This window comes from Polistes dominula, unplaced genomic scaffold, assembly GCF_049000335.1.
Source record: "Polistes dominula isolate Pdom_NZ unplaced genomic scaffold, Pdom_raw_medaka contig_373, whole genome shotgun sequence".
NCBI classification, from domain to species: domain Eukaryota; kingdom Metazoa; phylum Arthropoda; class Insecta; order Hymenoptera; family Vespidae; genus Polistes; species Polistes dominula.
In genome coordinates, this window is record NW_028300899.1 from 3,902,948 (window position 1) to 3,927,648 (window position 24,701).

Consider the following 24,701-nt stretch of genomic DNA (forward strand, 5'->3'; position numbering starts at 1 on the left):
TTACTGTAAAGAGATAGATAGAGAGAGGAATGGTGGTTGTTGCAAAGAGGAAGAGAAAGAGGTAGATAGAGATAGAGATTGGGGAATAAAAGCAGATGTGAAGAGAGAGAGAGAGAGAGAGAGAGAGAGAGAGAAAGAGAATAATAGAGATAGATGTGAGAGAGAAACATACATACAAAGAGACAGGGAAAGAGAGAGGAAGAGAGTGTTAGAGAGAAAATACACCTTGATAGTACGGAAAGCCCAATTCTTGGTGAGCATAGTCATGATAGTTGGAAAAGGAACCCCCAGGCTTCTCGTCGGAAACGTCTACGTATCGAGAGCAAAAGCTTGCATCTAAAATCCTTCGAAGCTTTTTTTTCTTCTTTCTTTATTTCTATGTCCACGTATTTCTCTCTCTCTCTTTCTTTCTGTTTCTATTTTTCTCTTTCCGTTTTCTATTTTCTTTTTCTATGCAACGCTTTCGACCTCGAGCGTTAAAGCATAAAGTTTTTTATCTTGACGTTGATAAAATCTGTCGAAAAATGTTTCATCCTTTTTCTTTTTTTTATTATATTTTATCTATCTTTTTTCTTTTCTCTCTCTTCGTTTCTTCTTTCGTTTTCCTACTTTCTATCTATGCCATTTTTTTTCTTTTTCTGCTAATATATGCCTTTACTTTCCTATTCGAGTGAAATTCTAAAGGACAGAGTAAGGAAAAGAAAGATAATATCATAAATAACGTTTTATGACAATCGAAATGTCCGAGAATATGAATTTCTCAACTACCATTCCGTTTAATATCTTCCTTCATTTTACTTGACAAAAAAAAGAAAAATAGAAACAGAAAAAAAAAGAAATGAACTGAGAAAGAAATATCTCTTTCTCTTTTATTCTTTCGACAAACACGATTGCGAAAAATGCGAGGAGGGTAAGGTTAAATAATGCGAAATAAAATGAAAAAATTAAAGATATAAAAAGGTGTGTTAACACACTGGAGAATATTTCGATGAAAATGGATGATGGCAAGAGAACAACGTTAAGTTTAAAACCCACCTTTCTTATAAAACAATAAAGTACTTTGGTAACATAGAATAATATACGCGAATATGTGATATCAAAAAAAAGTTGCTCTCGTTTTTATATTTTTATATTAAAAAGAAATTTATCTAACCTAAGCTTATATATAATTAAATTGAACGGAATCTTTTTTCTATATTTTCGTAAAAGTTCATCCACACGAATTCTTAATACGAATGAAATTTTTATTCGATTATATCGATTCAAAAATTTATTCCAAAGTTACGAGAAATTATATTTACAAAAATTTATGTGAAAATTATTCTCGAGAACAAATTTAATTGCCAAATTTACAAACATAACTAATATTTTTTTTTCCAAAAATTTAATAATCAACTCGTGTAAAATACTATTATCCTCAAAAATGTGTGCTTGATCATTAGAATTGAATAAATTTATAGTTGCATAAACTCTTATAAATGTACAGCAACAGATTATGCATATCTATCTTTTTCTCTCTCTCTCTTTCTCTGCTTACTTTACTTTTGTTTCATAAATACGATGATAAATGTACAATACAAGTTGCGTTAAACTTATAATAAATAAAATCTTTAGTTTAAGCAACAAATTAAAATTGTTTCCTCTTACTACTAAACTTACAGAATGGAATAATTAATGTCCAAGGGGGAATGAGACGAATTTGAATTACGATGTTCATGTTTGAGAACTCGGTGTAAGTCTGATACGATACAAATGTGAATAGCAGTCCGTTGAGAGATACTGTACATTATATATATACATGCATACAGAACGCATACAGAAAGAGAGAGAGAGAGAGAGATAGATAGAGAGATGGATAAATTTCATAATCCCCTTCTCTATCTCTTTCTCTACTTACATACACACACATACATACGCTGATTCATTCATTCGTTCACTTACACGTTCATTTACTTCACAAACTATGTCACCCTCCCAGGATTTGAAGCTACGATTACTAGCACGAGCGGAAAAGAAAATTTATTATAGTCGTACGATATTCCTTTGTCGAAAAAGGTAAAAGGGATCGAGCGAGAAAGAGAAAGAGAAGGGGAAGAAGAAAGGTGGGGAAGTAGGGTGAAACATCAGCAGCAGTAATAGCAGCAACGAGTGATAGCAACAGCACTGGCATATCTCGAAGAGCACCGTTAGATATCGAGATATCGCTGACGTTTCGCTGATACCGAGAGAAAAGAAAGAAAATTTATCACTACCACCTTTACCACCACCATCTTTACCACCACTACCATCACCACCACCACACCACTAAGAGCGAAAGCTTTCCTACTAACGAGACCGACCTTTCTAATGTTCCTATTCGGTTTGAAAAATCTACCGTAAGTTTCGTAGAGCAGTTCGGGAAGAGGAGCGGAATAGGAAAAGGAAAAGAGAGAAGGATAAAGGAGGTGGGGGAGTGAGTTCCATTTTCGATTCTTGTTACCTACCAAACTCTACTACTACCAACCAACCAACCAACAACCTTCTCGTCTGGATATCGATGGAATCGAATGAACTGCTTCGACGTTTAAGAGAGAGACTGATTCTTAAAAAGAAAGAAAAGACAGAAAGAAATAGCGAACAAGGGAGGCTGATGCAAAAAATAAAAAAAATAAAATAAAAGAAAAAGAGAGAACGATAGCCAGTCAGACCGATAGAAAAAAAATTTGTAGAGAGGGGTGAAAGACAAAGTGAGTGAGTGAGTGAGTGAGTGAGTGAGTGAATGACAGAGAAAAAGTATGAAAGAGAAAGAAGGAGAGACAATTTAATACAAAAAAAAAAGAAAAAGAGAGAGAGAGAGTAGAGAAAGAAAAAGAGACTAATAAGACATGAAGAAAAAAGAGAAAGATTTAAAAAAAAAAAATGAGAGAAATAAAAAGGACAGAACTATTGCAATAATATATAAAAAAAAAAAAAAAAAAAAAAAAACAATAAGACAAAGTAAGAAAGTATAGAAATAAATCAACAAATTTAAAAGTGAAAAAGAAATATAATACACATAAGAATTTTGAAAGAGTTTGGGGAAAATAATAAACTAGATTTCTGCTTTGTAAGGATATTTATTTTCCAAGTTAAAGGGTTAAATCGTTTGTGCACGATTTGAGCAGACACGTAAGGTATAGGTACACCTGTTAGTTCTGTTCAACGAATGCATGCTCATGCATCGCTTCAAGCTCCAATGGTCCAATCAGGTCTTACAAATGAGATAGAGAGAACGAATGTGAGAGAAAGAGAGAAATAGAGAGAGAGAGAACCATACATAGAAGATAGGTAAAGTGTTTAAAGCAATCTCATCGACATTGCGAAATTTCCTACAAGAAGTTAACGTCACGCGTATAGTAGTACTCGTCGAGTTTTCCCTTTTTGCGAACAAGCGAGTAGTATATATGTGTAGTTGAGGAAGTTGTTTGCACACTTCTGCTAATGCTCCTTTGATTATTCTAAATATCCTAGACGAATACGTCGTTACGACGAATGTAACTCATACTCGAATGAATTTTCGTCTAATTGTTTCTATTATATAGAATCGTTTAATTAACATTCGTCAAAATTAATCATCAAATTTTATTCCTTATTTAAATATATATATATGTATAATGTTGATATTATATTATTTAAAATGATCATAATTTTTTATATCAGATGTATCATTCTTAATTCTATCAATCTATCGTAAAATAAATAATAATAATAATACACATTACTATAGAAATGAATGAAATATAAATAAATTTGTCAAAAATATTTTATCAAATATAATACATGAATAGTAATAGTAAATAGTAGTATTTTAGATAATTGACAAATAATTTTGTAGATAAGCATAAATCATTGTGAAAAGAATTTCAACGTTAGAAGAATTCTTTTTATACTTATCCAACTTTATCCGTTCTTATAGACACATAAGAAAAATAACGATTTCAACGATTGATCTAGTAAACTCACAATTTTTCTTTCCCTCGAAGATCATTTGTCATGATTGAAGATAAGAAAAAGTTTATCTCTTCCTAGTCGAAATAACACCTACTTTTTTTTTGTTCTATATATGCTTGGGGACCTATGACGTCATACCACATACACTAAACTGCACTTCCTAGAACTGTTTAGAAATTAGGAGCTTGCTGTAGGGCGTTACGTCAGAGGCAGAAATTTACGACGAATGGGACTTCCTGATTCTCTCCTCTCCTCTCCTCTCCTATATTCTATTCTCTTCTTCTCTTATTCTCTCTTTTGTCTCTCTCTCTCTCTCTTTCTCTCTTTTCTGGCATACTCTTGCTCCACTTGTAAGGCAATTACGACAGTAACAGTAAACTCCGATCGATTTCTTCTTCGGAATTCGAAAGGGCGTATTCGAATGTCGAGTTGGACGCCAATTGCAATTTCTCCGATCTTTCTCGTGAGTTTCTATCTATTATCTATACCTATTCTATCTCCTCTTATACTACATAATATCGATCCAATTTTATTCCTTGCGTTTTATTCGATATTCCTTAATGTTATACGAGAATTTCAATACAATCGATACATAATTATAAAAGAATTGAAATTACATACCATTTCAAGAATGTGTATCGAATTTATTTTTTTTTATCTCAAATCGTATATATTTATTTAAATAATTTTATCTAATCAGAAACGTGGTATTGCGTAATTTGAGTAATTTTGGTAAGGTTTGATTAATTTATTATTAGAATATTATAAATATTATACTTAACGAACGCATTGATTTTTTAAAATACAATTTTATTGATATATTATATTTAAGTTAATATTCATATTATATTTATATATTAAATATAAATATAATATATAAGTTTTATATATAATATATAATATATTATATTTATAATTAAAGTTACTATATAAATTTAATATATATTTATATCCATTTAGATAAATATAATTTATGTAATATCTCTAAAAAAACAAATAGAATATTTTAATAAATTATAATTTCCATAGAAAGAAAAAAGTATAACAAAGGTAAAATAAAAAGATGTTAAACGAGAGAAGCTGATAATTAACAAGTTAACGAGGACAGCATTTATATTGAATTTTTTTAATCAATATTATTGAATAATTTGAATTACATTTTTTTCCTCTCTTTTCTTTTTTTTATGTAATTTACTTACGTTTTATATTAAATTAAAAATAATATGATTGTTTTACTTTAACATGAGTTCTAGGTTAGATTTTCTCTATTTCCCAGGGGACGAGGGTGGTAGATAGGTAAAGGCTAGAATCTTGTGCAAAGGTGTAAAGGTTGTAGTAGAGAGAGAGAGAGAGAGAGAGAGAGAGAGAGAGAGAGAGAGAGAGAGAGAGAGAAACATTTAGAGAACGTTGAAGACATTTTCCTTCAACGCAGTGTGCAACCTACGTTCCCCTATTAACATTTCTACTAACGTTTCTCACGACATAATTGTCTCGGGACAAATGAACTTCACCTTTTCACCTATGATCTTATTCCCTTCCTATTTCTCTTATCTTTCCTTATCTTTCTCTTCTTCATCTTCTACCGTTAATGCATGTAACCACTTGAGAACGAGACGTTTTACTTTAGTGACCGTACCAATTATCCACGAACCAACTTCGATAAGTTAAACAGGAAGCGATCCGATTCGATTCAAACTTCTCAAACCGCATTTCTTGTATATTGTATAACTTTAATTAAATTTTATATCAATATTTATATGTATATGATCAAATAACTTAATTAAATAATTCGATCGGATAACTAGAAACGTCGAAGTTTTTATTTTACTTTCATTTTAATTATTAATAATAATAGTATGTTTTAATTAAATGTATTCAATATTTATGTATACATTTATTGTATAATTTTTTTTAATTTCATATTTAAATAGAATATAATATTTGTATTATATATAAAGAAAAATGTATAATAAAATGATGTTTAATGTTTTCTATTTAAACAGCTTTGTGAAATAGATTTTTTTTTGTTTTTTGGTAAATAAATCATTTAAAAGTTACTTATTGGTCAAACGCAAATATACATATTTTTCTATATACATAATCGTATATAAAAAGTTTCGAAAATAAAGTGAATTCAACATTTATCTTTTTATTCGTGAATATATATGTATATTGTTGTTGTATATTTTTTCTATCGTAACTATTTTTTAGTTTTTTTTGTTATCCTCTCTTTTTCATTCCTTTTAGTTACTATCATAATCTTCAATTTTATACTATGCACACGTTTTACCTTTACTACTACTACTACTAATACTACTAGTACTTTCTACCACGCCATACATACTTGACGAACCATTTGTAGAGTAAAAAAGAAAAAAAAAGGGAAAAAAGAATACCTCGACGAATCGTTTTAACGTTTTACAAAGATTTCAAGTTGGCTTGGTTTCTACGAGCTCGTCGTGAAGCATTAAGATTACATAAAACAACGGTGCTTCCTAAATCCTAAGCAGACGACGAATACTTTCAAGGAAAAGGGATTTTATATAAGGGAACAACGGAAGAAACATTCGATCTTGTTTATTCTTTCAAGATTTACTAGGGAACTTTGTCTCTTTTTTAGTTTTATATCGTTTTGTTAAAAGAAAAAAAAACACACACACACACACAGCCTTACAGAATTTTTCTTTATCGATAAAATATAAGAAAGAAATAATTTATTTTTCAAATTATTTAATTTTTCTACTTCTTCTTCTTCTTCTTCTTCATATTTTTCTGCGATTTCTTTATTTTTTTATTTTTTGTGTGTGTATCTTTTCTTATCTCGATGATAACTTTAGTTGTCGCGAGGGAAATTAAAATTGCAAATTTTCTTAAAGTTCATGTCAAAATGTCCAAGTTAATAGGAACGAACGATGTGGAATGAAAAACGGATGGACGATTGAAAATAAAGACAGAGAAAAATTCTCTTTTCTTTTTTTCTCTCTCTCTCTCTCTCTCTCTCTTATTTTTACCAGCAAAGGTTAAGCTTTTTCTTTTCAATTTGTTTTCATATTTAGAAAAATATCTTTTTCAACGATTATTATAATGATACTGAAAAATAGTACAGAAAAATTCTTTACTTTGCGTTGAAATTTATGTATGTACGTATTTTCTGTTTACCACCCCTTACACCACACCCCTTGATAACCAAAAAAGAAAAAAAAAGATATTAAAAAGAAATGGATCTCGTCTATTATTTTTTTCTCTCTTTTCTATCTTTACTTTCATCTAAAGAGAAAGAAATATAATATTTGTATTGTAATAATGATAATAATAATAATAATAATAATAATAATAATTCAGAATATTTATACACATCCACAATGAATGTTTTTCGTTTAAATGTAATGACAAAAAAATATATATATAAAAAGAGAAAGAGAGAGAGAGAGAGAGAGAGAGAGAGAGAGAGAGAGAGAGAGAGAGAAAGAGAGCGAAAATCCTTTATAATTTTTCCCTTTTTTGTATCATATTTTTATGTTCCCTTAAAAACAATATTTTATTTTTTTTTTCATGCTAATTGATATGCATTATATACACTCTGACGTTACGTAATATATAACGATACAAAATCCTGTGCAAACCATTATCCTTGTAATTCATTTATAAATATATTTATATAAAGAAAAAAATGTTTGAAAAATAATAAAGAGAAAAAATTTCTCGTCTTATTATTATACTATTATATATATTATTTTTCTTTTTCCATCATTATTTCTCATTTATTTTCGAACAAATATTTCCGAGATTTCGTATCAATGCATAGATTATCGTAAATAAAAAACAAAACAAAAAATAGAAAACAGAGAAAAAAAAGAGGAAAAATAAAAATTTCACTCATTCGAACCATTGCATAAAATATTCATAGTAATAATAATAATAATAATAATAATAATAATAATAAAAATAATAATAATAATTCAGAAAATTTCTAACGTATAGAGTAAATATACATATGCGTTTCCTCTCTCTCTCTCTCTCTCTCTCTCTCTCTCTCTCTCTCTCTCTCATACACACACATACATACATATACACATTCTCTCATTTTTTCTTTCTGACATTATATCGATCTCCTATTATTTTTTCTTTCCAATCACCATGAAAAGGGAACGCGAAATGAACGCGAAGAAAAAAAAATCTAAAAAGAAAAAGACAACACAAACAATAAAAGAATAAGAGAGAGAAAGAGAGAGAAAGAGAGAGAGAGAGAGAGAGAGAGAGAAATGAGTCGTACGCGTGAGCAATTATTTTCTCGCATTATATGGAAGGACAAATATAGAGAGATTGTGAATAGGAGGAGTAGATGGAGGAAGTGGAGGAGGAGGAGGAAAAAATGGTGAGAGAGAAATAGAAAGGAAAGAGGAATATGGAGAGTCGAACAACAATTTACGCGTAGATTCGTACGAATAAACGAATAAATGCTTCGGGGCAGATTTTTCATGGATGGTTTAAGCTTTAATCTAGGGATAAGCTTCGCGAACAGAAACAGAGAGAGAGAGAGAGAGAAAGAGAGAAAGAGAAAGAAATGAAAAAATATAGATAGATAGATAAAAAGTAACATTTGGCTACGTTTTCTATATGAACAAATATATATGCGAACAAACATATGTTTTATATTTGGGTTCGAGTAAAAAGTTTCTACATATTTTAGTGCGAAAGTTAAACAAGTGTGCTTTTTTTTTTTATTATTTTTATTTCTTTTTTTTTTCATATTTTGTATTCAGCATTTATTCGAAATAATACGAAATATTTTATCAATCGTTAGTTTAATTTCGTACCAGAATAATGTGATTTGAAAATAATATAACAAACAACTTTTGCGAAAAGTTACATTTTCCTCAACCTGATATACTGGATGTCCTATAATTGAGTGTTTACAAGCTACCAGGGAATAATCTTACATGAAAGAAATGTAGATTATAATTTGTTCGTATAAATGTTTGTTTTATTAGAGACAAAATTCAGTTTGAAATATTTGTCGTACGACTACTGCACGTTTTTGCACAAATGCTTCGTTAGATAAGCATAAGGGGAAAACCTATCAAAAAGATATCATCGTATTACCAACATGTTTGTAAATATGTTAAAAATTATCAAAATATTTTCGAAAATATACCAGAGTGTATACCAGCTAAAATTGAATTGAAAATTCCAAAAAAATAAAACCGTAAGCCGCCTTATACGAACAATTTTTGATTCAACGTAAAAAATTAATAAGTCGAATATGAATATTATCTAACTCTCTTATGCAAATATCTATAAAACACCCTGTATATACACGTCGAAGTATATTTAATGGAGAAAAACATTGGTAAATTTATGAAACCTTAAATTCTTTTTCCTATATCTCGGAACAGAGTTTTTCGATTTTGATATTACGAATAAAGGAATAAAAAGATAGATAAATAGATAGAAAGAGAATCACATAGAGAGAGGGTGGAGTGGGATAAGGGTGGAAGAGGGGGGGGGGTTGTATAGAGAAAGAAAGAAAGAGAAAGAAAATGATAAAGAAAAGAAAAAGTATAGGAACATTTGGCTTGGTGGAAGTTTGCCCGCTTATCAAAAAGACCGATCGAAAGGGGGTTGGGGTTGGAGGAGGAAGAAGAGAAGAAGGAGGAGGAATAAAAAGGGTGAACGGAAGCGAACGCATTGTTACGGATTTAATGGCGTCGCTTGGATAAAGTTCAAGTAGTAGTCGTTGTTGTCGAACTACCGGCCGTAAAATAACAGGAACGGATAATGTAATAACGAGCCTTTTTCGCGTCTTACGTTCTCACGCATAATGGGATCATATGAGAATATATATGAGAATTTCGATGACACCAAAGATATAAGAGAGGAAAAGGGGTGGTGTATGGTGCCAGTAGTCGTTCGCTAGAAAAAGGGAGATGAAAAAAAGGGAGGAGGGACTTCTTCTTCTACTCTCAGATATCGTTAACCTTCTTCTTTATTACATTTTTGTGGTAGAATATGGATCCCTTATCTCACTTTTTTTTTCGGGGATTTTTGGAATTCACCCATTATTTACGAGCCCACTCTTTCATATTTATTATAATATTTTTACCATAATGGTATATAACACATTATAATATTATATTATAATAATAAATATATATATATATATAATGTTATAAAATAATTAAATATATATTTTCTCTTCTTCTCTTTTTCTAATTTTGTTTCTTCTTCTAATTTTTTTTTTTAAATCTTCTTATAATTTTTTCTTCATTTTTGTTCATTTTCTATCACTTTTTATTTTTCTGCCTCTTATTAGGAGCATTTCTATTTCTCTTTCTCTTTATCTCGGCAGAGAAACGTATTTACCCTGATTTTTGGTCGTTTTCTCTCCTTATCTATATATATATATATATATACTTCTCTTTCTTTCTCTCAGTAATTCACGAGACTCTGGGAATCAAGAAGCTGTGAGAACGTAGAGCAAGGAACTCCCTCGAAAATGGAAAGTACGCTCAGAGTACGGTCGGTTTGCTCGATAACGCGCGATTTAAGCTTTGATCTCGTGCTTTTCTCTTTTTAGCTTTTCTCTCTTTCTATCTTATTCAAGAGAAAATTAGTTTTCTTACGTGGTAATACCGAAAATCGTTCCTATTCCTTTACCCATTCATTTTTAAGTCTTATTTAAAGAGTATAACATCTTACGTGTCGACAAAAATATTATTATTTTCCATTAAATTGTTAATTTAAAAATATATATCTTTTCTTTTCTTATTATTGCAATTCTCGGCAGACAGATTTCTTAATGAGATTTTTCTATTAATATATATAACTGACTTATTATTATATTTATTATATTATCCTACAGTAATTGTAATAATTTTTATTTAATAAACAATAAATGCGTTCATACGTGTAATAAAAATTGTCAAATATAAAAAAAGATGAATGATAATTAACATTTTTAATCTAAAAAAAAAAACTATCTTCAAACATCATCGTTGCATCTATCGATGAATACGAGAGTAACGATAGGTTGTAACATACATCCCTGTTTACACATAAATTTTACATTGGCTATTAGAACGAGAGCAAGTTGTATCTCTGTGGAAATTGATAGTACACGCAAGGTTTGCTTTATCTAGCCCTTCTAATGAAAGCTATGTCCTCAAAAGCTATCCACGAACGCCCTAATTTACCGCGAGAAACGCGTTTACCTATCTCTAAATACGTCCATCTACGATAATCTACATATATATACATGGAGTTATATGTTTTACGTATATCAACTCTCTGGAAATCCACGCATACATATACAGAACACACGTTTCCAAAACGTACTAAATATATTTAAATAATTTGGTAACTTTCAAAAGTGATAGTTACGCTGATTGATTTGCATTTAGATATTAATGAGATTTATAATTATTTATTTACAATAGAAAATTCTCATTATTTTTCATTCCTCTTGAGGTTTTCAAATTACGTTAGATAATTTATTTAAAAATTCTATTTAAGGTGATTATTTATAATGAAAAAAAAATAATGATAAAAAAAAAAGAAAACGTAGGTTTGTAATATTATTTGTCATCAATATAAATCATAGATAATATAATATTTTATATTATTTGACATAATTGACTAAGAATAGATATAAATTGACGAGTAGATTGATGGATAGATAGATAGGTAAATAAATCTTTTAGGCATAATCAAATCGAGAATTTAGGTTTGTCCTGATCCTTTGCTCTGCAGGAGACGTTAACGAGACGATAGAATACGTACAGGAATATTAATATAAGGTAAGAACGAAATTGTTGAAGGAAGGTAAATCAGTTCTCTGGGAAATCCATTTTGTTGGAAAACTATGCCCTTTAGATACGATTCTTTCTTCCCTTTTCCTTTATAGAATACTATATCTCTCGAACTATAAACGTAACTCGTTAAATCGTTTCCTTTCTACTTCCTTGTTACCTTTCGATCGGCACGTTCCGTTCTATTTCACACCGATAATATTTACTATCATCTTTCTATTCTACACGTTGACATTTATGTGGATCATAAAGATAATATATAAACAAACAAAAAAATAAATCAAAATAAACGTAAAACGTATGATCTGTGTGTCTATGAGGTGGTCAAAACTCATAAAATATTTCTCTTAGTCTCTTTCTTTCTTTATTATTTTCTATTTGAAATTATTTTTTAAACGTATCATTTTATATCATTATAATATTATCATTCAAATGTACATTTTTTTTTAAATGTATCTAGTTAAATAAAATTTGAATAATATTTTTATCGTAATTATCGATATCTAATTTCAATTTTCGATGAAAAGAAATATATAAAAAATAAGTTTAAAAATTTATAGAAAATAACACTCTCCTTCTCTATTTAATATTATTATTATTATTATTTTGTATTTAATAATAATTTTTAGATGAGATCGAAAATTTGATGCTTAATTAAACCATGGGATAGATTTCCTTCCAAGAGAAAATAAACTAAATGAAAAGAAACATAATTACGAAGCATCATTTTATGAATAACTCAAATAACATCTCTATTTTTGTTAATTTTTATTAAATAATAATAATAATAATAATAATAATAATAATAATAATAATAATAATAATAATTTGAAAATAATATATCAATATGTACAGGAAATTTCGACGATGTTTTTTTTATCGCATGACGAGATCAAAATATGACACCTTCATTATATTATCACGGTGGAAGATTTTTCTACGATGAAAAATATTTCTTCAACAATTTTCTTGCTTTCCCGCCTTCTTCTTCCACTTATTCTTGATCATTTTATTTTTCTTCTTTTTTCTCTCTCTCTCTCTTTTTCATTTTTTATCCAATTTTTTTCATTTTTTTTTTTTGTTATTGTTCCCCATCTTCTTCCTACTTCGTCTAGACTCAACTAAAATTACCAATCGATTTATGCAAATCCGTGGTTAACAGACAGCTTGTCGCTCGCAGGTAAAGCTTTTAATAGCGCTGCCACTGTCATTATTGGCTACATAGTGGATCGTTAATCCCCTAGAGGCATAATGAAAATTAAACTTCAGCCAGAAATGTGCAAGCGTGTCGATTAGTAGAGTATTATTTTTAGGCTCTTTTTCAAACAAAAAAAACCTATCCTAATATTTTTTTTATTTATGTATCAATACGTTTTTTTAATTTTTTTTTTAATTAATTTTTATTCATTTCTTTTCTCTTCTATCCATTTTGTTAAATTATTTTTGATTTTATTTATATTTTTGTTTTCTTTTTGCTTTCATTTATTATTAAAGAAATAAATTATGTTTAATGGGTTTATGATATTATCACATGTTACGAGGATTGAATAAAATCTAACGATTAAAAGATTTTTCATATACGCGAGATACGGATTTATACTGGAAAATGTATTAACTGGGATATTTTGTTTTTTATTATTATTTTTTAGCCTTATGCTAAAAGCTATAATAAATCCTCTTGGAATATATATATTACATCGTGTGTTAATGCATTGAAGATAGATATAAGGCGATTTAACGGAAGAATCTACACATCGTTATAATATTTTCGATCTCTCGTTCTCTTTGTTTCTTTTTCTTTATTTTATTATTTGTATCTTTTTATCTCGTTGTACTTTCAAAAGATCAACTTATGGAAATGTATAATCGTATAAATTTGTTTCTTATCATTGCTATCTCTGTTCTAATATGTATTTTATATTAATTCTTTTCTTTTACCATTGGGTAATAAAAGAAAATGCATCGTTGATAACAAAAAATTGTAAACTAAGCTTATTAAATAAAATTGTTCGGATAAATGAAAATATTTCTATATTATTCATTAATAAATTAAACACAATATGATATAAGAATTATTTATTTTACAAATTATTTAAGTATATTGAAAACATTTTCATTTAATAATATTTTTAATAGAAATAATTGTCATTAAATATTTACTAAAGAAAAAAAGAAAATATTTTTGTTCTACATATGCTGAATGAAAAAATATTTCTATTATTTCTAACAAAAAAAAATCATCTTAGCCACAAAGGAAAAAGAAAAAGAAAAATTGAATGTATTATAAATAAATTATAATATATAAATATTTTTATTTGTAAATGTAACAAAGAAGTATTCAATTAATTCAACTCACGCATAATCATTTAAAGTTCTCTAATTTCTAAAGTGAACAGAATAAAAAGGTCCTTCTATATCTCTTTCGTTCCAGTTTAATCTCACCTGATTTGAATCCCAGATTATTCGAGTAACGATGGAAACACATGCTACGAAGTACTTTGAGACTAGTGAGAATTGTCGAGTTACGTCAACGAGGGGATAAGAATCGTTTGGGGGATCAACTTCTAACATTAAAACGAGGCAACCTTAATAATAGCAGCACCAACAATGATGAGAGATTAACATAGGAAAGTACCTACTTTGTATTATCGTGTAATGCACTGTCTGACTTTTTGCAGACCGTTACTACTTTTTACGTATTCGAAAGATCACAAATTCAAATTAATTCGAATTATTCCTTTCTTTCTTTCTTTATTTTGTTAGATTTGTAAAACAATACGATGAAAGATGAAAATGAAATATTCAAATAAATTATATAAATTAAAAATCATTTTATATGAAATTTCAGGTAGTGAATATTTATTATACTTCATATGAGATTAATTGTAATTTAGAAAATATTTTTCAAATATTATCGCAGTACTCTTTGCTTATATTATTAAATGAATTATTACTTTTGAAAATTGTTTAAGGTTAACTTTATGTTTTTAAATTATATCAACGATACAATTTATCTTTTGATTAATATAAAAGTATATATATATATAATTTATGCAAAAGTAATAATAATTGAATAATTAAATATACACGCATATAATTCGTATAATATAATGTAATTAATAAAACATAAATTCACAAAAACATTCCAGTTATTAACGCTTCGAATAGCGTTAAAAGTAGTAACGGTCTGCGAAAAGTCAGACGATGTATATAATATTGATATAAAAAAGAAAAAAAAAAAGGAAAAGAAAGCAAGATTTTTCTAATCTTATTAAAATCCAATAAAAAAAAAAATGAAAAGATTACACACCTCCTCGTTAATTAAAGTAAACGTTGGGATCTCATTTCTAGAAAAATCGTGTCGTTGAAAAAAAAAAAAGTAAATATAAAAAGAGAATGAGATGGTACAAAAAAAAGGTGACACAAAAAAAGAAAGAGAAAAAGAAGAAAGAAGATGATAGGCAAACGAGATAGAGAGAGAGAGAGAGAGAGAACCGACTTATGGTGAAACGACCCTCGATGGAGAGACTATGGTTTTTTTATGGCCATTTAACGATACTTCCCCCGTTATCTCCATCCCTCTCTCCCCTCTCTCTCTCTCTCTCTCTTGTGCTCTCTTTCTCTCTTTTGTGCTCTCTTGTTCTGTTCTTCTTCCTTCAACTTCCAACGTATTTCCCTTTAAAGCAACGCCTCGAAATTCGTCGAAAGTAGGCCATTGAGATTCTAGTTAACGATGCTATCGGTATAAGGCAGTTGCCTTGGCTTGCTAATGTTCTCCTTAATACATCCCGTCTATAATTCATGTAGAAACATTCGTCAACTTCATCTCCAAGGATCGACGTCTTTATCGACCTCCAGTTTTTTTTTCTTCTTCTTCTTCCGTCCTTCTTTTCCTTCTACTTTTTTCTCTTTCATTTTTTCTTCCTCTTATTTTTTTCTCATCTTCTTCTTCTTTTTCTTCTTTTTTTCTTTTGATCTTTTACCACTCCAGACAGAAACTTCTATTATTATTCAAATCAACGTTCGCATGGACTTTTTCGCTGGCAATCGATACGTAAAAATTGCAATTTCCAAGGGTTGCTTCTTCCTCATCCTTTCCACCACCCACTCCAGCCTTCACCCATCTTCGTTCATTCTTGTCTCGTTTCTTAGATTTTTTTTTCTTTTTTTTTTCTCTGTACTTCTTCTTTTATTTGTCTCTTTTTTTTATTGTTATATTGTTGAAAGAATGAGATGGAAAAAAGTAGAGAGATAGTAGCCAACTTGACGGTGTACCTTCGTGCGTGACTAACGAGAAACTTGAGAGGTAAACATCTTCTATATGATTATTTACCGTTGAGCTTTAAATATCTTTACGTTAACGGTAAAAGAGGATATAATAAGTTTTTAAATGATTATTAAAGATTTAAATTAGATTTGTAATAATAATAATTTAAATCCTCCTTTTTTTTCTTCTATATCGATTTTATTATGAACTATTATTATTTAGATGAAAAATTTCAGTAATGTAGTTTTAAACTCGAAAATAATTTAAATTAAAGAAAATTATTTTTAATATCTTATACGAAAGAAAAAAATAATGAGTTTAAATGATCATTAAAGATTTTAATTAGATTTGTAATCATTTAAAATCCCCTTTTTTTCTTCTATATGACTTTTTTATTGAATATAATTCTATAGAATGTGAACATTTGAATGGTGTAGTTTAAATGAAGATTAATTTAAATTAAAGAAAATTATCTTTAATATCTTATACGAACGAAAGAAATAATGAGTTTAAATGATTATTAAATATTTAAATTAAATTTTTTCTAATTTTTTTGATACTTTTGTCTTACAATTATTCGTACAATAAAACTTTTTACATGAAATTTTATTTGAAATCAATTAAAATAATAAAAACCAAAATTGTCGATAAACCTGACATGTGAGTAATAACGTCTATAATGTAAATATTTATTTATTAAATATTTTCATATATATTGTTAGATTATAAAGCAACCAAATTACAATTAAACGTTTAGTATCAAAATTAAAATAACACAGTTAACAATAATTATAATAATAATAATTAAATAAATATCACGTAAAGTAAATATCGAAACGTTAGATATAAATGTAAACATTTTCATAATAATACAAAAATTATTGATACGTATTTCTATAAAATTCTCTTTAAAAAGAATAATAAATAAAAAAGTAAAAATATTTCAATAAAATATCGTAATATATATTATATCGTAAAATAATATATGTTTGTGATGAAATGATCATGACAATAATATATTCAAACTATTTGTGATATATTAAATATTTATCTTAAAAAAATAATAATTAAAATTCCTATTTGAATAAAATCATTGATTATCTTAGAACAGTAGTAGTTGACAAAATGATTAAGATAATAATATATCGAAGGTATACAGAGTAGATGTATATTAAGTAATTCACGAAGCATTTAGAAGACAAGAGACAAGTTAACGTATACGTACGTCTACACAAACGTATTGTAGATGTCTATGTAACATGTTCTCTTGTGTCTCCAACAGTCTGCATGATTTCTCCTTGTATCGCGTAACGTATCTGTCAACGTGCTACAACGGTGACTAACGTGTGCTTTGCGTGTGCGATAGTATGCAAATACTACTCTTGTTACGCGTTTCTCCTCTCGTAGTACAATCGTAAGAGAGATAGATATACAGATAAACAGAGATAGAAAATAACGTATAGAGATAGAGAAAGAGAAATAGATAGAGAAGTTCAACCTAAGATTGCTTAGATAGATTCGCCCATTTTGGAGACATCAGAAACACTGAAACGAAATTCGAAGACGATGAAACTGAAAGGAATACAATCGAGAGGTACGAACATCCTTAACGTGAATCTATTTTGCGGAAACGAGAAAGATAAAGAAATAAATGGAGAAAGAAAGGGGAAAATTGAGGGTAAAGGGAGAGAGAGAGTGAGAGAGAGAGAGAGTAAGAGAGAGAGAGAGAGAGAGAGTAAGAAATTTCAATCTCACTGGCGAATTTCGTTGTTAAGTTTACCAAGACGCTTCTAATCCACATTATACTTGATTTTGCCAGAGGTGGTGTTGCTGCTACTACTGCTACAGCTACTGCTGTTGCCAGTTGCATCAAAGAAACTCATAGTAAATTACTTTGATATGGTATAGTCGTTATTGTCACGTACAAAATACCTTTGGAAAAGATTTTCTATCTCTTTCTCTCTCTATCTATTTATCTATCTGTTTATCTATCTATCTGCGTGTGTGTATTTAAGAATGTAAACGTTAATGTTTACGTATAATTGATCGAAATTTTGTTGAATGATCTAAAAGATTTTAACGAAAATTAATATTCGTAATACAAAAAAAATTTTTTTAATATATTTTCTTTTATATCTTCGTTTAAATTTCGTTTTAGTTTTATGTTAGGTTTAATTTAAATTACAACGAAAATTTTGTTTGAAAGAAAAGTAAAATCAATTCTTAATGTTTGTTGAAATTTTTATTGAAAAATGCAGTAGAATTATTTTTTTTTTATTTATTTCATATATTCGCAAAATCGATATTTACTTATATAATTCATTATTTCTAACTATTACAGAAAATAGAAAAAAATATAACTTCAATTTATTTCTGTTTTTACTTTCTATACAAACTTGATACATTTAATATCTTCGACTTAATCAAAATTTCTGAATAAACCAAAACCCTATTAAATAAAACAATTTAAGTACTACATTAATTCAACAGAATACACAATGTTCTCTTTGCATTTTCCTCTATACCAAATTTAATATTAATATTCTTAAGATAATTGAAATATGTTAAGAAAGGAAAAACAAAAGATGAAACCTAAAATATTGAAAATATTTCATACATAGAACAATATTGTATCTTTCAATTCAAATATAATTCACGAGTTAAAAATTCAAACTTCATATAAAAACATTCCATAAAATAGATATTTTGGTATTCGTGTTTAAATGTTCGAAAGGAACTTGTAAAACTAAAAAAAAAAATATAAAAACAAGAAAAAGAAATAAAGAGAGAGAGAGAGAGAAAAGGAAACTAGTCATCGTTAAAGATTGGAGATAGAGTAAATAGCTACAATATACGAGTACATAAAAGTCGAAGTGAAAAAGGATATATCGTAGGAAGAGGGTTGCATCTGCGTTGTCGATCCTGGTGGTTGGAATTTGTGAAGGAAAAGGGAAAAAGAAAAAGAAGGAAAAGGAAAGAGAGAGAAGGAAGTAGAAGGGTGGAAGGAAGGAAGGGAGTATGGGAGGGTGAAGGTTCAACGGGGAACAAGCCCTGCTCGTGAACTCGCTTTAAACTCGGTGCCAATGGGAATCCGATAAAGAGCCCGAGGCGAACGTTCCTTTCTCCATCGTATTACAAGCATCTTCCGAAGGAGCTTTTCCACGCCGAGCTTTTCCCCTAAGCACGCGTGGTTCTCTATCTTACAATTCGAGACGAGACACACTCTACGATAAAAGATAGATAAATAGATAGATAGATAAATAGATAGATAGTTATAAATAAAAATATTTTTTCTTTCATATTTTTTATTTTTTATTCCTTCCACAAAGAACAGAAATATATATAATATATAAGGTCTGGGAAAAAATGAGATTCATTATATTAATGCGTTTATTTTGACGTAATTATATTCATTATTTTAACGTTAAACTGAAAGTTATAATATAATTGATTTCTTTTTACCAGAGAGAGAGAGAGAGAGAGAGAGAGAGAGAGAGAGAGAGAGAGAACAATATTTTTATATTATATGTATTAACACGAAAGAATATCAATATATACATATATTCTTTTTCTATTTTGTTCTTCCTTTCTAGAGATAGAGAGATCGTGTTCAATTTTGAAAGAAAGGCCTGAAGGTTCAACAACTCGTTCTAGAAAATTCTAAAGCCTGCGGTTAGTTTCCGATAGTTCTAAACATTTTATTCTCTTTCTTCTTTTCTTTTTTATAATATAAAATATAATAATGATAAAAAAGAAGGATTCAATGGTAATTGTTGAATGTAAATTTATATAGTTAAATATTATTATACATATATATGAATTAGTAATTAGTTTGATCTTTATCTATATAAATATTTAATAAATGAATTACGTTGAATAATTCCTATTTATGAGTTTTAGAATATACTCTGAAGATTAGGTTTATATATATGCAAGTGTCTCACCCTTGTCACGATGATGGCTGTCTACAGATTAGCTAATCAACTCTCTCGAATCCTTTAAATCCTCTAGATTTCTTGCACTTCATACACTTGGAGAATTCGGTAACACGACTGTCTCTGAAACATAATAATCAAAAAGATAAAATATATGTTCGATCTTCCAAATAATCAAATCAATATTTTTAAATTTAAAAAATGTTAAAGATAACAAAATTAATTACATTTATCATAAATATTTAAAAAATTTCTAGAAATATTACTACAAATAATAAATAATATTTTAACAGTTTAGTAGCTAATTTTCAAAATTTTTATTGTATGTTTTCCAAAACTTCGGAAAGTCTTGATTATAAAAAATAATTTCCACGACATTTATTAAACTTTATCAAAAAATTCGCGAACCTACGAATTCGCGCTATTGCCAATTCGTAACTTACTTTCTTTTTCATAGGAATGTTCTAAACAAATAAAATAAAATAAAAGAAAAGCAAAGAAGAAGGGAAAAAAGTAAAAAGAAAACAAGTTACGATAGGAAGAAAAGAAAAAGTTATTTTTTCTTCTTGGCATTCAAATTACGCGCATACTTCATAGAAAAAAGGGACAAACAAATCCTGGAGCCCGTAATCTAGGAGCCCTTTTAAATCCGCGCGAAAGTTGAAATTACTCGTTGTCTTCGTCCAATGAAAAAGTTGACTTTCGTTTAAGCGTAATGGCGGTTAGGTGGGTAAGTACACGCAGGGTAAGAAAGCAAACCACTGGATGCTCGTACTTCTGAAGAAAACTTTGTTAACTCACGACTGTATAAAATGCTTGACAAAAAATACACCGGGAAAGAGAGAAAGAGAGTAAGAAAAAGAGAAAGAGAGAAAGAGAGAAAGAGAGAAAGAGAGAGGGAAAGTAGGAAACGTACTTGATTCTGCATTTTCCGTATAATTGACTTTCACGAAGTGAAATCTTGTCCAGCAACTCCAAGGCTAGTGTTCTTTTCATTTTTAAAACGAAGACATCCTCTCTCTCTCTCTCTCTCTCTCTCTTTCATTTTCACATTCTCTCTTTCTCATTTTCTTTTATTTTTCTGTTTCAGTAGGCGTTACTCGAAGAGTTGAAAGAAGAAGACTTGAATTATAAGGGTGCCACGATAAAATTAAACTTTAATAAACTTTCCAAGAGATAACCGGCCGTATGAATAACGCAATAAGAAACTTATCTCTCTCTCTCTCTCTCTAAAGTAAATAAGTATCTATATTTTACTCGGTATAATATTACATTAAAACGTAAGTACAAAAGACGACGAAGGAAGAGAGAGTGAAGGAGGAAAACTGATAGGGTTCGCATAATTAACATTCGAGATCCCACGTTTCTCCCTTCCAATCCCTTATTCAAATTGTGGGAGACAACAAAGGGACTCCTCTGGTGGACTTGCTTGGATGGTCCAAGGAATAGTGTTTTGCTACTGGTAAAGAAAGATAAGAAGAAAGAGGAAGAGAGATAGAGAGGGAAAAGAAGAGGGTTGAAAGAAGAGAAATGATAGATAAACAGACGGGGGGTAACAGAGTAAGTGAGTGAATGACTGAATGAGAAAGTGTATAAGTTAGAGAATAAGTGAGTGTATAAGTGAGTGAGCAAGAAAATAAATCAACGATTACTCTCCAATAAAGTTATAAGAAAAAGAATAAGTGAGAAAATATGTGAGTTAAAGTGAGAAAAAATGAGTTAGTATTACAGAGAAAGAGAGAGTGGGGGTGGGAGTTAATACTCAGTCAATGGAAGACGGGATCGAAAAAAAGGAGATCAGTTTTTAAGCTCATTGTGAATTGACTCGGCTTAAACTCGTCCATTCTGAAGGAGTTGTTATGAAATCTCGAATAAAACTAATGGTAAGTTTTTAATTTGTATTTGTTCAAAATCTTCTCGTTCGTTGGAGAATACTTTATCGTTGTCTATTTCATATTTTAATAATATTTATTCGTATATTTTTATTAACAGTTTTATTTGTACTTTGATCGACAATTCGATCGAAGGAACAAAATAGTAATCGAGAAACGTTCAAAGGAATACAATCCAAACTAAGATAGCAAACATTCTTCTCGTAGAATTGTTACTGGTATTTTTATTACTCCCATGTTCATTAATTCAATCCGACCTCGATCCCAACAATCGTTTCTCTGATACCCATGGGAAATGGAAGTGGATTGGTGACAAGAATAATAAAGGATGTTTTTGCTGGATACTTAAAAACGATTAAATCAACGTATAGAAAGGAAGATGAAGAAGGATCTTTCCAAGATAGATAGATACTACCATCCTTTATCAACATCCTGTGAACTTTGACGAGTATTTCTATTCAAGATCTCAATCAAGATATTCCAACATACGAATTCCGCCTTTGTGTAATCAAGAAACGTTTTTGGCTTCTTCCTTTATTCTCCATAGACATCTAACTTCCTTTGCATCCTTCTACGAAATTACAGAAAGTATCCAACTATGATTATAATATATGCGCATTCGTTATAAGCCCCCCCCCATCTTCGCTTCGATAAATCTTTTAAATCGAAGAACACGAATTTAAAAATTTCCTATTCTCCTTAAAATTATTTTATAGATCAAATTTTTGCAACAAACAAATCATATGAAAATATATTAGAAATCTTTATTTTTAAAAAGTTTGTTTTTTAATTGACACCCGGTATATGAGTCGTTAATTTATCTGTCACCCTGTATATAAATCGATACTTTTCTTTAAAATGTATATGAAACAAAAACTTTTTTATCGAAATCCTTTACAATTTGGACACCCGGTATATAAATCGTTGCTTAATCACCCCTAATTGGTTACCTTTTAAATTGGTGAGGGAAATTTTTTTTTCGAATTTAATTCAATTTGAACACCCGGTATATAAAATGAATTTTTTCAATATGACTACCCTTTATATTGTCTTGGTACCTGACCTATATTATTTCTTGGAATCGGTGAATGACCTGTATTAACTCGCGAAAGACGTATGTTCGGTTAAAGTGTGAATGTAAATACAAATATGAATGAACTAATGACCTACATAAATTCTTGGAAATACTATTTACTATCTTCCATTGATTACTGGTCAATGAACTGAAGGAAAATGTTAAATCAATTTAAGCGATTTTTAAGAACGCGTATCTTCCGAACAGATTATCGTAGAAACTTTAAACGACTATCGTTTTAATCGTCAAACTCTAAGCTAAATGATGATGTTGTTTAGTGAACTGGAAAAATCATTTATAATGTTTAAAAAAATATAAGAAAGCTGAATTATAGTTTTCTGTGCATTTATCCATGTATAATATACGTTTAATTATTGTTAGGATGTGATCAATAACGAGTTCGTTTGTATATGATGAATGAGAGTTAATTGAGAAGAGGGTAATTAATTATTTGGATTAATAATTATGCATATAAAATAAATACGAGGTGTTGATGATGATGATGATGATGATGGTGATGATGATGATGATGATATGTTATGTTTGTATCGATACTTCTGTGATCGAGGCTTTTGCGGTATATGATATGGTATGATTTATGATGTTTATTTTCCATCCAATGATATATTTATTCGTATTAATTATACACATACGCGAATGATAGAATAATAATGTAAAAAGTATAAATTTTAAAAGTATAAAATATCTTTATAAATAATTTTAAATAATTTTATGAAATCGATTATAATATGTGCAATAATAAATAATGAAAGAAAAAATACATATATAATAGTGTCTAAATAAAAGAAAATAATATAAAAGAAAAAGTTTAAGATTAAAATGTAAACTATTAAATATACCCAATCATTTACGTAGGGTAATAACATGTGAGAAAATAGTGTAGAGCTCCCTAGTTGTATCGTACTCGTTACTACCTAAGGGCTTGACCCTCGTTAGAAGCATTAGAAGGATACGTACATACATATATACGTATATACATACATACATAGTAGAAGACAAGTTAGGTTTGACGAGACACCTTAGTTGTACTCGAGTCACGTGCTTCGATGGATTTTGCATGTTTGACCTGAGGCTACGTCGAGGTACGTTTCAGATCGACAAGACTGATTGTTAGATGGATCGAAATACGAAAGACAATGACAGAGAAAATGAGAGATAGAATATGTGTGTGTGTGTGTGAGAGAGAGAGAGAGAGAGAGAGAGAGAGAGAGAGAGAGAGAGATAGTAAAGGAACATTGTCATTCGTTGCAGGTTTAGTACAATCAAGCGTTGTCCTTCATTTCTCTTTCTCCCTTTATCATGATTCCTGTCTGTCTGTCGTTAATAATAAGTATTATTGACTTTATAACCAGGACACATTATATGTAGAAAGGTTTTCTCGATATAGTTCATTGTATGATGTATAAACGTTTAACACGTTGTTGCCTTTGACATAGCCATTGTTATTCGTCCCTTCTTTCTATTATTAACAGGTGAGAGAAAGATATGAGTACCACTTCAATATGTTATGTATATTATTACATTTATGTATATTATTTTATACGTATATCGTATTACACACTTTAGTTGTATTATAACATCAGGTAACAAACAATTGCATTCTAATCGTATTCTAAAATTGAACTAACAGAATAACTAAACAAGTAATTAAAAATTGCAAGCATCGAAATTTTTGACGAAAGTATGTTTAATTAAAAATAAGTAGTATAGTAATACAGATAAATGATAAAATGT

At 29.0% G+C, this 24,701-nt stretch overlaps 1 protein-coding gene across 1 annotated transcript in view; it reads right to left on the reverse strand.

Annotated features, from left to right (window-relative positions):
- The window catches only part of NLG-5 (neuroligin 5), a 148,557-nt gene that overhangs the window by 71,012 nt on the left and 52,844 nt on the right, over positions 1 to 24,701 (reverse strand). Inside the window, 1 exon segment of the mRNA XM_015316048.2 lies at positions 19,989 to 20,102. The gene's annotated coding sequence lies outside the window, so the exon portion shown is untranslated.